Source organism: Podarcis erhardii (assembly GCF_964252035.2).
Source record: "Podarcis erhardii genome assembly, chromosome: 10".
Lineage (NCBI taxonomy): Eukaryota > Metazoa > Chordata > Lepidosauria > Squamata > Lacertidae > Podarcis > Podarcis erhardii.
In genome coordinates, this window is record NC_138500.1 from 11,192,272 (window position 1) to 11,206,615 (window position 14,344).

General features: G+C 46.1%; 1 long non-coding RNA gene across 1 annotated transcript; it reads left to right on the top strand.

Moving 5' to 3' along the window:
• The first annotated feature begins 961 nt into the window (after positions 1 to 961).
• LOC309351148 lies at positions 962 to 13,422 on the top strand. Its single transcript, XR_014160724.1, has 3 exons — positions 962 to 1,026; positions 3,558 to 3,621; positions 13,206 to 13,422. It is a non-coding gene; the product is annotated as an uncharacterized lncRNA (long non-coding RNA).
• Positions 13,423 to 14,344: the final 922 nt, after the last annotated feature.

Consider the following 14,344-nt stretch of genomic DNA (forward strand, 5'->3'; position numbering starts at 1 on the left):
CACAGCTTGTTGCAGCTTTCAGTTCTTTCAGCTTCTAAGAACATAAGAGCAGCCCTGATGGATTAGATCAAAGGCCAATCTAACCCAGCATCCCGTTTCTCAGCAGGACCAACCAGAGGCCCGTGGGAAGCCCTCAAGCATGGCTTGAAGGCACTAGGGCTCTCCCACTGTTCTTCACGAGGGTCAATCTGCTTCTGATTCCAGTGGTCATGACTAGTAAGCCTCAACAGCCTTACCCTCCACGCCCAACCCCTTTTTAAAACCATCTAAGCTTCTGGCCGTCATGGAAGCGAATAACATAGTTTAATATTCATTGTGTGAAGAATGGAGGGATGGTGTGATACCAGTATGAGGGCAAGTTGCAGCAAGTAAGAGGGGACCTGAAGTTTATACGGTTATGCAGAAAGTGGATAGAGGAAAGGTTCTCTCCCCCTCTTGTGACACTAGACTGGCAGCTAGATTGGTGACTGGGAGCGGCTGCCAAGACCACATAACCCCGGTCTTGAAAGACCTACATTGGCTCCCAGTACGTTTCCGAGCACAATTCAAAGTGTTGGTGCTACCTTTAAAGCCCTAAACAGCCTCAGTCCAGTATACCTGAAAGAGTGTCTCCACCTCCATCATTCTGCCACAACACTGAGGTCAAGTGCCGAGGGCCTTCTGGTGGTTCCCTCACTGTGAGAAGCCAAGTTACAGGGAACCAGGCAGAGGGCCTTCTCAGTAGTGGCACCTGCCCTGTGGAATGCCCTCCCATCAGATGTCAAAGAGAACAGCAACTACCAGACTTTTAGAAGACATCTGAAGGCAGCCCTCTTGAGGGAAGCTTTTAATGTTTTATAGACCACTGTATTTTAATACTTTGTTGGAAGCCGCCCAGAGTGGCTGGAGAAGCCCAGCCAGATGGGCGGGGTATAAATAATAAATTCTAAATTCTAAATTCTCTTGTGACACTAGAAGTTGTGGCCATTCAATGAAACTGAATGCTGGAGGACTCAGGACAGATGAATGAAAGCTCTTCTGCACACAGTGAGCCTAGTTAAACTGCAGAACTCATTCCCACCTACAGGGGGCAATGATGGCCACCAACTTGGATGGCTTTAAAAGAGGCCTAGACAAATTCAGGAAATACAAGCCTATGTGCTGAGCACATCCAGCCCAAGAAGGACAAGTGTCTGATAGTTTAATTCTTTATTGGCAAAGCATGCGGCACAGTATCTTCTAAAGTGCACCAAACACACAGAGTGTGACCATGCCTACCCTGGTTTGATAGGGTGTGCACAAGAAACCTGAGACTTATCCTCCATGGAAGCTGCAGATGTACCTGCCTCTTCAAGTGCCTCCTGGTCCTTGGAGACAGTGACGATGGGGATGGAGGGAATTCTACCAGCCACCCCTCTCAGGAACGGTCTCTACCTCCACTTTTGACATCCTGCACCTCCTCCTCCTCCCATCTCCAACTGCATGGACTCTTCCCCTTCCTCCAGCCTTGGCTCCTGCTCCATGGGTGGCACAAAACCCCATAAATCACTGACACACCCCCCCCCGGATCAACCTTGGGGGACCCCTGCTATACTGCATCTGGGTTCATCTTGCACATGTGTTCTTCTGTGCATAAAATGGAGCAGTTCTTAAATTCTTTCCCCTGTTCCCTCCAGCCTTTGATCAATGAACACAAGTGCAAACACACAAACTGGTAAAACTCTAGTCTAATAAGGATCTTGAGGTGTATGACCACATCAAAATTGTTTTTCTGTAGCGCTTCATCAATGCACAAATGCACACTGGCATGTAGAGGGGAGACACGAATGCACTGTGCCAACCCCACAGACAGGTAAACAGAGGAGGGAAGTGTAGCAGCTATTGTGGTCTGGCACCTGAAGTTCCCTTATTCAGTCAAAGCCTCCTGCTCTGTAATGGATCCAATTTGCAGTCCAATTATTCTCATGGGGACCATAGACAGAATAATAGGAAAGCTTATACCACCCTAATGTAAACTGTTTTGAGTTGTGTTAAAAGCATCAGGCACTAAAGTGTATGCAATGTCTGTTACAGTGACAACCAGAAATGTCTCCCGGTGCAACCATGCCTTGGAGGGTGCTCCAGCACACTCACAGGACTTTGCCCCAACCCTTAAGTCTTCCCCACATTCATCAATGAAAAAAGCAGTGAGTATCAACAAATGCATCTGTAGAAATGTCTGTTCCATTGATATGAGTGAGGAAGGTGCCCATATGTGCATGCATTGGAGCTTATACAGATTTCCAAAGAGAAACCCGGACATAGTAAGAATATGATCAACGGCCAGAATATTACGTTGAGAGTTACAGGGCCTAAGTAAAACAGGGGATTTTTCTTTTTTCTTTTTAAAAATAATTTTTATTAACAGGCCAATCACATCACATTAATTCCAAATAACAATAATTCCGAATTACACAGCCAAATTTTTAAAATTTTTGTTGGGGGTACCCATGCTTCAAGCTCCGAAAGGGATCCGATCATCTCTCTTACTGCTGCTTTAATTACACAGTTCTGTCAAAATAATATTCACAGTTCTGTTCAATCTTCTCTTTGTTGTTTTCCTCATCTTCTTGTTGTTATCTCCTTTCTTTGTGATCTCTGATAATCTCCACAAGCGGGTTGAAGACAAACGTCGTTATTTCCTGTGTGGATTTTACACTCATCCAAGAGCCATAAAAGTAGACAGACGCCATTTCAACACCTCCATACAAAACATTCCGACAGTCTGTCCTGATCTCCCCAGGCCCGCCATTCCCTCATAAATTTTCTCAGGGGGCCCTGCTAGGCCGAGCCCACACTCCAACATAGTAACAGCCATAGTCCTCCTCCCCCTGGATTCCTGTGGGCGGGCCTGCCATGATAAATCTCTTTTTATAACTGCATCACAAAGGACTTACTTTCATTTCCCGATGCTCCGATAAGCCACGTCCTTACATAGTAATTAATTTCCACACAGTTCTTATTCCTCCTGCTTGTGATCAGTAATTGCAACGATTCTTTTTTTTTGGAGGGGGGATTATTGGGTACTCACATAAAACAAAAAAAGAAAAGTTTTTCTCCCCCCTCCTTTTCAGTCTCGCTCCGACATACTGATCCTTTGATGAATCTTCTTCTTGATTTATTCCTCTTCTTGATTTATTGTTAAGTCCAGCCCGTCACTCCTCTTCCCAGAGATCCCTTTAGTTAGCAGTCCTTACTCCCGATCATCGCTTGAAATATGTCCGTTTGCTTCTGTTCTGATTGTTTATTTTGATTGTTTATTTCCCGCAACTAGCTGCGCAGATCAGAGACAGCGTCTAGGAGAGCCGACCCACACGAGGGCTTTTATGCTTAGTGCCCTCACCCCCTTTCGAATCTGGGGGTGAATTATGGGCACAGCAGGCAAGGCAGCGTTCCCCATTCCCTTGGGGTAACGAGGGAGGCTGCATACTCCCATAACAGCCTCTTAATTACCTCGTGTGAGCCGGAGAGATGGTATTGTCGGCCATCTTCCGATGCACCCCCTAGCGGCCCCCCAAAACAGGGGATTTTTCTTGCAGGGTTATAGATTTTCAGTCTGCCCTGCCTTTATCACAGAAATGGAAAACAACATCAAAATATCTGGTAAGGTAAAAGTAAAGGGACCCCTGACCATTAGGTCTAGTCGTGGCCGACTCTGGGGTTGCGGTGCTCATCTCACTTTATTGGCCAAGGGAGCCGGCGTACAGCTTCCAGGTCATGTGACCAGCATGACTAAGCCGCTTCTCGCGAACCAGAGCAGCACACGGAAATGCCGTTTACCTTCTCGCCAGAGTGGTACCTATTTATCTACTTGCACTTTGACGTGCTTTTGAACTGCTAGGTTGGCAGGAGCAGGGACCGATCAATGGGAGCTCACCCTGTCGCGGGGATTTTAACCACCGACCTTCTGATTGGCAAGCCCTAGGCTCTGTGGTTTAACCCACAGTGCCACCCACGTCCCAGAGACCCAAATACACAGTATTGGAATTAGAGATCCAGGTTGCCATTGGTTATGCATACAGCCAAGTGAAAGCCATAAGAGTTCTTGTGCAATATTCCCCACTTGCTCTCCGAACGAGATTCCCCTAAAACCAATCATTGGACATGTTATCCTGCAAATCAGATGGGGGTAAAAATGAATGAGATTGTATTGCCATCTCTTTCTATCAGATGGAGGTTTAGCTCTGAGTATTAAGCTGAAGCCTTCATAGAGTACCGAAGAGCACAATAAATTATGCCTGTTAACTGCTGTCTATAAAATCAAATCTTAAACATAATAGATCTTGGTGGATGATAAATTAAGTCGATTAAGGATTTACTTGGTAAAGATGAGCCCAGGAATAGAGAGTTCTCTTTGAGGTCTGTTACATGAGCTTATCAATGTTTGCTTTCTGCATAATCTCTTGAAGAGGCAGCAAAAGGGCCGGAATTTCCAAAGGGGTCTAAAAAGCCTATCCAGTGCTCTAGCGGATAAAATTTGCAAACAAACGCTAACCTGACAAACTGGTAATGGAAGGTGGTTCAGTGCAGGGAAAGGAAATTAGAGGATAAGGCAGTCTTTCACAAACTTGTGCCCTCCAGGTGATTGAGACTCCCAACCCATTGTCTCTGACCAGCTGGCTGGGTCAACAATATGGGGGGGGGGCACCAGATATCAGGGACTGGCAGGATGAAGAGGAGTAGTGGGAGGCACCAGCCAGGGCACCCCCAAGATAAACCCTAGAGGAGGAAGGCTCAGAGCCAGGGGGTTGTTGGTGGGATGCAGAGGAGATGTCAGAGGGAGAAGAATTGGAGGAATTGTTAGATGCTTAAAGGGCAACAGGATTTGATGAACAGAGAAAGCCTGTGATAGGGAGCAGTTCCGATTCAGAGGCTGAAGCAGAAGAGGTGGGGCAAGAGGCATCTGAAGAATACAGGAAGCCTGCCTCTCCTGCTGTAACCAATTCCTCTCTCCCCTTATCTCCAAGGACATGCAGAGTGATGTGTAGAGCAGAACAGAGATTAGAGCTGCCCTGTCGCAGTTTGAGACTGCTTGGGAAACATCTGGCAGCGGAGAAACTTGTTTGAATGAAGAGTTCACTTCTCTGACAAACTCTGCTTCTTGCTTGCTGACCTGAATCTGGTTCCAGCCCTGGCACCAGATTGGAAAAGTCTGGGATAACATATTGAAGCACTTGCACAGGGAGACCAAAAATGCCCTTCACAAAGGGCCTTCACAGTTTCAGATTGGCAAAGGAAGAAGAAGAAGAAGAAGAAGAAGAAGAAGAAGAAGAAGAAGAAGAAGAAGAAGAAGGTATAACAGTTGGTAAAGCATCTTAATCTCAGGGTTGTGGGCTCCACCCTGCATTGCAGAGAGTTGAACTAAATGACCTTTGTGGTCCCTTCCAACTCTACAGTCCTATGATTGCGAATAAAATGACTTCTTCACCGGGTGCAAAGTGAAATAATGGGGTTGACTTCCTCAATAGGTAGCGATGGCCACTAGCTTGGATGGCTTTGTAAAAAGGATTAGACAAATTCTTGGTGGATGAGGCTATCATTTTTTTTTTAATGATATTTATTAAAGTTTCAACAATTACAAAAAGAAAAAATGAACATACCACGTTAAACAAAAAACCAAGCAACACACCACAATATAAAAAAGAAGAAAAAAACAGAAAAATAAAACCCATTAAACAAAAACAAAATTAGAAAAAAGAAAAAGCATCATATCTCCTTTCTATTCTTTCATTAGCTTGTTTCCTTGACCTCCTCACACCTCCCTTTTTTGTATTCTAGGTCGATTGTCTATTTCAGCAAATCCTTTCCCTCTTTTAAATTTTTTGTCCTGTAAATTGTCTTAATATAATGTAATTTTACTTTTCCTCCTTTCACCAATTAACAGTCAGTTATTCCCAAATCCTTTATATCATTCCTGCTAAAATCATATAATATTATTCCAACATCCTTCTAATAAATATTAATTTTACAATGTTTCTGTAAATAGTCTTTAAATTTCCTCCAATCTTCCTCCACCGACTCTTCTCCCTGGTGTCGGATTCTGCCAGTCATTTCCGCCAGTTCCATATAGTCCATCACCTTCATCTGCCATTCTTCCCGGGTGGGTAGATCTTGTGTCTTCCAATACTTTGCAATAAGTATTCTTGCTGCTGTTGTAGCATACATAAAGGAAGTTCTGTCCTTCTTTGGCACCAATTGGCCGACCATGCCCAGGAGAAAGGCCTCTGGTTTCTTCAGAAAGGTATATTTAGATACCTTTTTCATTTCATTATAGATAATCTCCCAGAAGGTCTTAATCCTTGGGCACGTCCACCAAAGGTAAAAGAATGTACCCTCGGTCTCTTTACATTTCCAACATTTATTATCGGGCAGATGATAGATTTTTGCAAGCTTGACTGGTGTCATGTACCACCTGTATATCATTTTCATTATATTCTCTCTTAAGGCATTACATGCTGTGAATTTCATACCTGTGGTCCATAACTGTTCCCAGTCAGCCATCATAATATTATGTCCAACGTCTTGTGCCCATTTACCGTATTTTTCGCCCTATAGGACACACTTCCCCCCCCCTCCAAAAATGAAGGGGAAATGCGTGTGCGTCCTATGGGGCGAATGCAGGCTTTCGCTGAAGCCTGGAGAGCGAGAGGGGACAGTGCGCACCGAGCCCTCTCACTCTCCAGGCTTCAGGAGAGCCGCAGCGCCAGTCCCACAAGGTCAGGGGACAGCGGGGAGGTGGAACGCCGCCATCCCGCTGTCTCCCAATGTGGTTTGGAGGCTGACAGCCGGGAGACGCGTGCTTCTCCCGGCCGCCAGCCCCGCAAGCTCCGGGGACAGCTGGGAGGCGCAGCGCGTCCTCCCGCTGTCCCCGGACCTGGTCTGCAGGCGGGCGGCGGGGAGAAGAGCTCTTCTCCCAGCCGCCAGCCCCGCAAACTCTGGGGACAGCTGGGAGGCGCAGCGCGTCCTCCCGCTGTCCCCGGACCTGATCTGCAGGCGGGCGGCGGGGAGATGAGCGCTTCTCCCTGCTGCCGGCCCCACAAGGGGGGAAATAAATAAATTTTTTTTTGTTTATTTCCCCCCCCAAAAAAACTTGGTGCGTCCTATGGGCCAGTGCATCCTATGGGGTGAAAAATATGGTAATCATAACAGATTTCCACCAGGGAAGGGGTGGAACTAGTCGGTGGAGCATCTGCTTTGCATGCAGAAGGTCTGAGGTTCAATCCCAGCATCTGCAGATAGGGCTGGAAGAGACTCCTGCCTGAAACTCTGAAGAACAGCTGCCGGTTTGTGTAGATGAACCATTGGCCTGATTCAAGATAAGGAAGCTTTCTATGCTGCTATTTTGGAGAAAATAGCTCTCATTTGATTAGTACATTTAAGTCAATATTGCCTACTCTGATTGCCTACAACTCTACAGGCTCTCAGCCAAAGGTAATGCCCAATGCTTGCTATGTGATCTTTTTTCTTTAACTGGGGACCCTTAGAGACTGAACACAAAAGCTTCTGCATGCAAAATACAGGCTCCACCACTGAGCTAGAGACCCCAGGTTAGGTGGAGAGCACAGAGTCCAGGTCTAGATTTCAGTACATCTACCACCGCCACCCTGGCCAAATTGCAGCAGCGAGTGGCAGAAACCATTTGGCACCCATACTTTTCAGGTTAGCTCGCTCTTTCTTGTTTGGGGCTGCAGTTCCAGGATCTCCATAAGATATTTACATCAAACTGCTCAATGTCTCTGTAACGGCTGCATCAAAAGATTCTCTCCACCTTGTGCAGTGCAAAAAGCTGACAACCTAAATATGGGACACAGGCATCCAGAGCGCGTTTTTAATAATACATCTGTGCCACATATCAGCACAAAAATGAACCACTTTCATCATTTAGTAATGAAGTGGATACATCTAGAATTTTGATCAGGTGAGGATAAGTCATGTTTGCCCGAGAATAACAGTTTGTGTATACGTGTGTGGGTTTTCTCTTTTTTTATCAGTGAGCTCAGTGGGATCATAATGTGTTCTTTCAATCCGTACCAAATGCAGTAGCAGGAAACTATTTTATAGATTTCTTGGTAATCTGAGCTGATGTTATACCTGTTACAGGACATTTCCAGTAAAATAGAAACACAGCAGGGTGAAGAAGAAAAGAGATATACAAATGGTGTTTTTATACCAGTCAATAAAAGCATGACACGGTAGTAATAGAAAAATGTGTTCATGAATTGTGAAGTATCAGTAACTCCGCTGCTAAAGCATTAAAATAATTCATGTCCTGTCATTGCTACTTCTGATACCATTATGCTGCTGTGTGCCATTAATTTCCCCTCTCTCCCTTCGTACAAGACAGGGGCATGGGGAATGCTTTGAACTCGCACAAAACCTTTATTGGGTTTGCAAAGGTATAAAAGCCCTGGAATTTATTGAGTGGTTTAATTGTAATCGGTATGCCATTGTGCAAAGTTGTGCATTCGTTCCCAGAAAGGCACAGTGAGACAGGCAGAGTGTGGAGCAGAGATTAGCACAGACTGGTGGGTCAGACCTGATTCAAATCAGATTAGCCGTATAACAATATTGCTCCAAGGATTACCGAGTCCAGCATCCTGCTTCCCACAGAGAAGGTGTGAAGGAAATAATCCTCTCCAACTGTTGCTCCATAATAAGTGCTCTCTGGAGGTAAACCACCTCAGAACATCACAGCTAATAGTCACTGATAGACCCACAATGCATTGTAAACCACCCTGTGATCTTCAGATAAAGGACAGTATAGAAATTTTGATGATGATGATGATGATGATGATTTATCTAATGGGACGTGGGTGGCGCTGTGGTCTAAACCACGGAATCTCTTGGGCTTGCCAATCAGAAGGTTGGCGGTTCGAATCCCCATGACAGGGTGAGCTCCCATTGCTCGGTCCCAGCTCCTGCCAAACTAGCAGTTCGAAAGCACATCAGTGCAAGTAGATAAATAGGTACCACTGTGGCAGAAAGGTATAAGGCGTTTCCATGCGCTGCTCTGGTTTCGCTGGAAACGGCTTAGTCACGCTGGCCATATGACCAGAAAAACTGTCTGCGGACAAACGCCGGCTCCCTCGGACAGTAAAGCGAGATGAGCACCGCAACCCCAGAGTCATTCACGACTGGACTTAACCGTCAAGGGTCCCTTTACCTTTTTTATCTAATACTCTAATCATTTTCTTAGCCTTCAACACATCTTGTGGAAGAGAGTTCCAGTGACTAGTGGGGAGGGGAACCTGTTGCAGCAGGAGGGAGAGACACCCAAGCTTCTTCACCAGTTGACTCATCTTTGCCTCTTAGCCCCTCTCCTTTCCTGCTTCAGCTTCTGCCTCTGAATTGGACTTCTCCCTGCCACAGACTCCCCCTGCACACTAAGGGAACGGCTAAGGGAGCTGGGCATGTTTAGCCTGGAGAAGAGGAGGTTAAGGGGTGATATGATAGCCATGTTCAAATATATAAAAGGATGTCACATAGAGGAGGGAGAAAGGTTGTTTTCTGCTGCTCCAGAGAAGCGGACACGGAGCAATTGATCCAAACTACAAGAAAGAAGATTCCACCTAAACATTAGGAAGAACTTCCTGACAGTAAGAGCTGTTCGACAGTGGAATTTGCTGCCAAGGAGTGTGGTGGAGTCTCCTTCTTTGGAGGTCTTTAAGCAGAGGCTTGACAACCATATGTCAGGAGTGCTCTGATGGTGTTTCCTGCTTGGCAGGGGGTTGGACTCGATGGCCCTTGTGGTCTCTTCCAACTCTATGATTCTATGATTCTATGATTCTATGACTAAGCCCTGTTACCTGTGTTCTGACACCTCCTCCTCCCAGTCTTCTCCCACTAATCATTGTCCCACCACCAATCCCTTCACTCTGAGTCTTTTTCCCTTGGGGGTTCCCCAGCTGGTACCTTCCACAATTCCTCTGTGCCCAACTAGCCCCTGACATCTACGCATCAAACTATGCTTTTGTTTGCTCTCAATCAACTGCCAATCAGTTCGACTAGCTGATTCCAAATTCTGTTAACGCAAGCTAGAGACGAGGAAATGTCCCTCTCTTTACAATCTCATGGTAGTAGCCAATGCCCTTGTTCTGTTTGTGCAAGGAACATCTGCTCAAGCCATAGAACAGATTTAGAAGGGAAGGAGTAGGGCAGTTCCATGGAATGAGAAGCAAAAGCCCCTATACCCAGGGGTTAATTTGTGCCAGTGTTCAACCCAAGCACCTATTTTCAAAGGCAAGCCTTATACCATAGAATGTATGAAGTAAGAATAAGTGAAAGAAAGGCCTTGAGAAATTGCAGAGTGTATTTTCTGCCAGTGGACTCCTTAGAGAAAGTGTCTACTTTCATCCAGGGTCAAGCAGAGGGGCAAAGTTCAAGCCTCTTTACTTCTTTATAACACCTCCATCCCCTTGTCTTTGACGCATGAGATGTGTAGTTTTAGGACCCACCATATTTTTGTGAGGGATGCAGGTGGCACTGTGGGTTAAACCACAGAGCCTAGGACTTGCCGATCAGAAGGTCGGCGGTTTGAATCCCCGCAACGGGGTGAGCTCCTGTTCCTCGGTCCCTGCTCCTGCCAACCTAGCAGTTTGAAAGCACAAAATGCAAGTAGATAAATAGGTACTGCTCTGGCGGGAAGGTAAACGGCATTTCCGTACGCTGCTCTGGTTCACCAGAAGCGGCTTAGTCATGCTGGCCACATGACCCGGAAGCTGCTCCCTCAGCCAATAAAGCGAGATGAGCGCTGCAACCCCAGAGTTTGCCACGACTGGACCTAATGGTCAGGGGTCCCTTTACCTTTACCTTTATATTTTTGTGAGGGCAAGTTGTTTTAAACAGTTTTTTAAGTGGTATTTTAAACCACTGTAACCTGCCCTGAGGTATTATTATTATTACCCATCTTGGCATCATTGACCCACTGTTCATGTCTCTCAGCCTGTCTGGGAGATCAGAGTGTCAGGGACTTGCAATGTGTGTGGGCAGAGGCAGGGGGCCTGGGGAAGGACCCAGCAGAGGGGACCAGTGTGGGGTTTTTTTTTGGGGGGGGTCACACCACCTGCAAGGCAAGAGCCAGAGGAGGAGGAAGAGTCAGGGCAGTCCGAGGCAAAAGAAGGCATGCAGCAGAGGAAGAAGGGACAGTTCAGGGAAGAGATGGGTCAGTAGATTTCCCACCTTCCCCTGCCCCTCTTTCTCCTAGAACCAGGTGCTTGAAAAGGGGAGAGTAGCAATGCCTTCAATGCAGAAGTCTCAGTTTGCAGGCAGGCAACCCATCAGAGGAGGGTATATAAGCCGGGCATGGTTCATAGTCTTACTCAGGAAAAGTAACATCAGGTAAAGTTTCTTCCAGTAAGTTTTATTTATCTGTTTAGGCATTTGACTGCCACCTAGTTTACAAAACAATCAATCTATGCAAGGAATACCAGCACGGTATGAATAAAAAGCAGGATACAACCCACACAAGAGCATAAAAAAATCAGTAAACAGCACTTAAAAAACCCAGCAAGGGGAAGACTTCTGAGAACTAACAGCATCCCTTAATTTAAAAAAGTAAAATATAAAGATATACCCATGGCCTCCACAAGGGGCAAGGGGGAGGCGGGGAGACCACAGCGGGTCAAGTCATGTTCACTTCACAAGATAAATCTAGATTTGAACAGGCTGTTTCAGGACCATGGAGAGTTCTCAGTGAGCTCTGCCGGTTGTAGTTGTTCCCCTATTGTAGCAAATGAGATGTTGACTCAGCAATGAGCTGAAGCTCTCCGAAGAGTGGCACAGCGTGTTTAGCAACCGGGCCCATTTCCTTGGAAAAGCTGTGAAGGACCCTTGTCTCATTCTACAACCCTGGCTTCTAATTAATTAATTAATTAATTTTATTTCATATCTGTCCCACCTTTCCTCCAAGGTGCTGGAGGTGTTTGGTGTCTGCTTCTCCCCCTCTCCATTGTATCTTCGCAAGAACCCTGTGAAGAGGGTTAGGCTGAGAAAAGGAGGTACTGGTCCACATTCACCCTGTGAGCTCCACAGCCAAGCAAAGACCTGAACCCTGGTTTCCCAGGTCCTAGTCTTAACACGCTAACCACTACGCAACACTGACTCTGTGAGGCAGAGGAGAAGGGGATGCTACTAGGGGCTTAGCCTCAGAATCTGAGGAAGTCTAGGAGGGCCTTATCCTCAGACTGTTTGGGCACAGGCAGTATCTCTTCCTCATCTTGGTCTTTCTCAGGGCAGGGCAGGGAACTGGGTTTGGTGGTCCTGAAAAGGCCACTATTTTACACACGCACTTGCTCTGCACTCCAGTCATTGCCAGTTGACTGGACACAGTTTCCATTTTGGGGCATTGTGGGAAATTTAAAAGGTATTTAGAAGGCAGAAAGCTGCCCCCATTCTTCCCCCAAAAGAAGGAGAACTCACCAGTTGCCACATGTTCCAGAGTTGTGACACCTTTCGTGCAATGTTGGGACCATTATAGCTGACTAAACGTTGACCTTCTTCATTGAGGAGAAGAAGAGGAGGAGGAGGAGTTTGGATATGATATCCCACCTTATCACTACCTGAAGGAGTCTCAAAGCAGCTAACATTCTCCTTTCCCTTCCTCCCCCACAACAAACACTCTGTGAGGTTAGTGGGGCTGAGAGACTTCAAAGAAGTGTGACTAGCCCAAGGTCACCCAGCAGCTGCATGTGGAGGAATGGAGACACAAACCCGGTTCACCAGATTACAAGTCCACTGCTCTTAACAGCAGCAGGCAACAGTCACAAAATCAAGGCTGTGTGGGTGTGGCAGGACAAAATGTTGAAAAGGGTGCCCGCCCCTTGTCTAATGGGGCATTGACTTGAGATATTTCCTCCTCCTATGTGCCAGAGGCTGCTTTTGACCACAGGACACACTAGGTAGTCAGTCCCCCATGTTTGTGGAGTGGCTTATCAGGGAGCAGAAGTGAGAAGCCACAATTGCAAGGGGGTGGCCTGGATACTCAGCTCTCTGTGGGCGCCCACTTCCTGCATAGTCTGGACTTGCATGGGTGGGGTGAGTGTGTGAGTCTGATGCGAAGTCTATCAACCAACTTAGTGTTGCAGTGTCATAACACACCATGCTTTAATGATCATTTACAGTATATAGCACCAATGTGGATCATTTCCCCTTACAAAACCACTCCATCTCTTTGGTTACCGTATCCCCAGGCAAGAAGAGGCAGCTGTTGAGCTGCATCCAGCAAAGCAGGACCACAGAACATATATCACAAAGCAAAGAAATGAACAGAGCCCTTTCGGTGTGTGTCCCCCGCCTCTCTCACAAACACACTGCCATAAATCAGAGACCTTGCACTCAAGTGCTTGCAGCCTGATCCATAAGCCACTTACAATGGAATAAATGAAGTTAATCCTACCGATATCAAAAGGTCTGACAGCCTGTTTCTGTGCTCTGTTGCACCAAAGGAGCAGGGCTCAGTGGGAGAGCACATGCATTGCATGCAGAAGGGATGGGCAAAGGCTCATGGGAATTGTAGTCCGTCCAGAGTGCATTGAGTTGACCTGGATCTACAGTACAAATGGCAGCTAGGATTGCATACCCTCCAACATTTCTCCAAAGAAAATAGGGACGTCCTGTTAATGGTAATGAAGATGATGACACACAACAACAATTTTATTATTTATACCCTGCCCACCTGACTGGGCTGCCCCAGCCACTCTGGGCGGCTTCCAACATATATAAAAACCACAATAAAACATTTAAAAAAAAATAATAATAATCCCTATACAGGGCTGCCTTCAGATGTCTTCTAAAGGTTGTATAGTTACTTATGTCCTTGGCTCAGGGGTTGCATAACTCCATACCCTCCAACATTTCTCTGATGAAAATAGGGACGTCCTAAGGGAAAGTAGGACATTTGGGTGACTTCTGTGTATCTGGGAATTTCCCTGGAAAATAGAGACACTTGGAGGGTCTGAGATTCAGCAGTATATCATTTTGAACAGAAATTACTTCATTTCTATTTGATAGTGTCACCCACTGAAGATGGGTGAACTAATCCTTAACTTGTTTGTAGTTAAAACAACGTAGAAAGTTGCACATGTACTTTCACAGGCAGGGCTGTTGGTAGCGAACAAGGAACTTAGAGCATTTCAAGTGATAAAAAAGGAGGCATGTACAGACTCAGGGGTGCCTTACTTGCATGCAAAATGTCACTGTTCAACTTTACATTTATGGGTAGGCTTGCAGATTTTTATTTTATTTTATTTTAGCAGGCGTTGAAAACAAAGCAGCAAAGACGTCTGCCTAATGTCAATGGGCAGGGAGTGTCAGAGTTTAGGTCAGTGGT